At 56.6% G+C, this 2,647-nt stretch overlaps 1 pseudogene; it reads right to left on the bottom strand.

Moving 5' to 3' along the window:
* Positions 1-1,217: 1,217 nt before the first annotated feature.
* On the bottom strand, positions 1,218-2,647 carry LOC124689717 (annotated as a pseudogene).

The following is a 2,647-nucleotide window of genomic DNA, read 5'->3' as shown; positions in this document are numbered from 1 at the left end:
ACTCCGGTGCTTGATCCTCCAATAATGATGAAACATGCAAAATAGATGAAATAACATAAGTATTGTGTCCCAATATGAAATATATCAATGAATAACAGCAAATTATGATACAAAATAGTGATGCAAATTGGACGTATCACGCGCGCAGAACAGGCAGTCGCGACATTGATGGCGAAGGCTGCGGCGCAGACGCGGAAGCGATGGCCGCGGAAGCGATGCCCTCGATACAGGCTCGCTGCCAGGCGGGCCCGGTGGAGACGCGAGCGGACACTCTGCGCGTCCGCGCAGCATCCGCTGCGAAGCATTCCACACGTAAATATGCGCCGAGTTTGTCTCGCAGCGGACGCCCCGGTCACGATGCGTCGCGCCACTAGAGGTGGTGCGAGACGTATTTTTCGGCCCGGCGGACATAAACGGTCGCTCAGCTTCCGTTTGCGTCACGCTCCTGGAGATGCCCTTAGCTCGCTATTTTTTAAGCCTATTGATACAAGGGTTTGAGTTTTCCTTGTTATAAGAAAAGAAGTGAACTCCTTTTGTTTGTTGTGATGATGAACGGTCGATCTGCTGATTACTCTTCTAAATCAGAAGATAATATTACTAATAATTCTTTATAAAATAATTTGTATAATATCGTCGCCTTTTGAAATATTGATGTTAGGCTTCTAAAAAGTTGGAGGAACTATTTTGTATGTGATTATGTATGTATGAATTTGTCATTTTTTGAGTGAAATTCTTTATTTTTAGATTTTATCTGATATTTTTCTCAAAACGTTATTTGGAATACAAATAGCGCGATATAGCGTGCATAGCTGGAGGACGCCGCCGCTATTTTTTTAGCACGCTATTTTAGACCTTGAATATGAGTTTGTGGCTTTATATAGAAAAACAGAGGAAGTACTATTTTGTGTATTTTTGGATCAAATTAACAAATATTTGATTTCCAAAAAATATAAACGTATCTAAAAATTCTGCTGATGCATTTGAATAATTAAAAGTTTCACAAATACATAGTGAACTAAATTTCTTGCACTTATACGCGGACCTAGGGGGAACGGTACTGCACCGCACCCGTGCGCACTGCTCTTACGAAAATCACTTCTCAGTCCTGCTCGAGATTCACATTCACGAGTCACGACACTCTTTGACTAAACTAAACTAATGCAAGTACACTCTTTGACTAAACGAAACTAACGCAAGCCGCTTCTTTTTTCGCGTCTTCAGCACTGCAGCCGCGTGGCTCTTAGGAACTCACGCAGCGCCGTCGTCGACGACCCGCCGTCCTCCGCCCACGCCCTCTTCATCAGCTCCAGGACCACCGCCACCCGCTGCCGCATCTCGGCCGCCGTGCTTCCCCCCATCACCGTCTCGACCACATCTGCCACCTTGCCGCTCTCCACGGCCGGGCTGTCCGGCTGGTTCCCCCGCGCGCCACCTCCACGCACACGCCCCACTCCTCCGCGAGCATCTTGGAGTTGTAGAACTGCTCCGCCGAGAGCGGCCACCCGAGGATGGGCACGCCATGCGTCAGGCTCTCCAGCACCGAGTTCCACCCGCAGTGGCTGAGGAACGCCCCCGTGGAGCCGTGCGCCAGGATCCTCACCTGCGGCGCCCACCCGTGGACCACCACGCCGCGGCTCGCGGCGCGCGCCCGCGCCTCGAACCCTTCCGGCAGCGGCAGACACTCGTCGCGGCCGTCGACCTGCCCCACCGGTGGGCGGAAGGCCCAGACGAAAGGCCGGCAGGTGGACTCCAGTGCCGTGGCTAGCTTCAGCATCTGCTCCGGACGTATCGAGTTCTGCGACCCGAATGATATGTACAGAACGGACGACGCCGCCTGCGAGTCCAGCCAGCTCATCACGCCGCCGCTGTCGTCGTCCGCCGATACGTCGCGGACGAGAGGGCCTATGGGGAAGACGGGGACCTTCTCGCCGAGGGTACGGCGCGTCATGGCAAGGCCGGTGGGCTCCAGTTCATCCACCGTGTTCATCAGCACCGCGTCCGTCAAATGCCCGTGCCCTATCTGCCGGTGGAAGTACGACGTCCACCTGTCCGTGGCGCCGCCAGAGAAGAGGAACGCCGGCGAGAGCTGGGACCTGTGGAGCTCTACCTCCGGGTGCTCCGGCAGGCGGAGCAGGCCGTCGTCGCTGAAAGGAAGCGGCGCCGGCATGTTCCTCCACAGAGCGTGCAGGATGGCCGTGCCGAGCGCGCCGCAGGAGACGAGGACTGCGTGAGCGCACCCCCGGCGTCGCGCGACGTGCGCCGTCCAAGCGACGAACACATCGGCGATGACGGCGCAGCCGGGCTCGAGGCCGGAGATGTAGGCGTCAAAGGCGGGCTCGAGGGACTCAAATGCCTCAAAGAGCGTGATGAACGCCGGGAGAGGGAGGGAACTGGTGGACTCGCAGTCTGCTGGGAGGCCGTGGTCAGCGGGGACGAACGGCAGCGCGTGGAAGGTGAGGAAGGACGACGACGACGCAGAGAGGGCGGCGACGTTGCGCGGGGTTGAGACGAGGGTGATGGTGACCTCGTCGCCCGGGAGGACGCGGCGGAGGAGGCGGCCTGCTTCGAGGAAGCTGGCGAGGTGGCCCTGGCCGGGGAAGGGGAACAGCACGACGTGCACGTGCTTCGTACTGGTCGGGGCGGCCAT

This window comes from Lolium rigidum, chromosome 2 (assembly GCF_022539505.1).
Source record: "Lolium rigidum isolate FL_2022 chromosome 2, APGP_CSIRO_Lrig_0.1, whole genome shotgun sequence".
Classification (NCBI taxonomy): Eukaryota; Viridiplantae; Streptophyta; class Magnoliopsida; order Poales; family Poaceae; genus Lolium; species Lolium rigidum.
The sequence above is the reverse complement of the archived record's forward strand: the minus strand, read 5'-3'. Positions and strand labels throughout refer to the sequence as shown.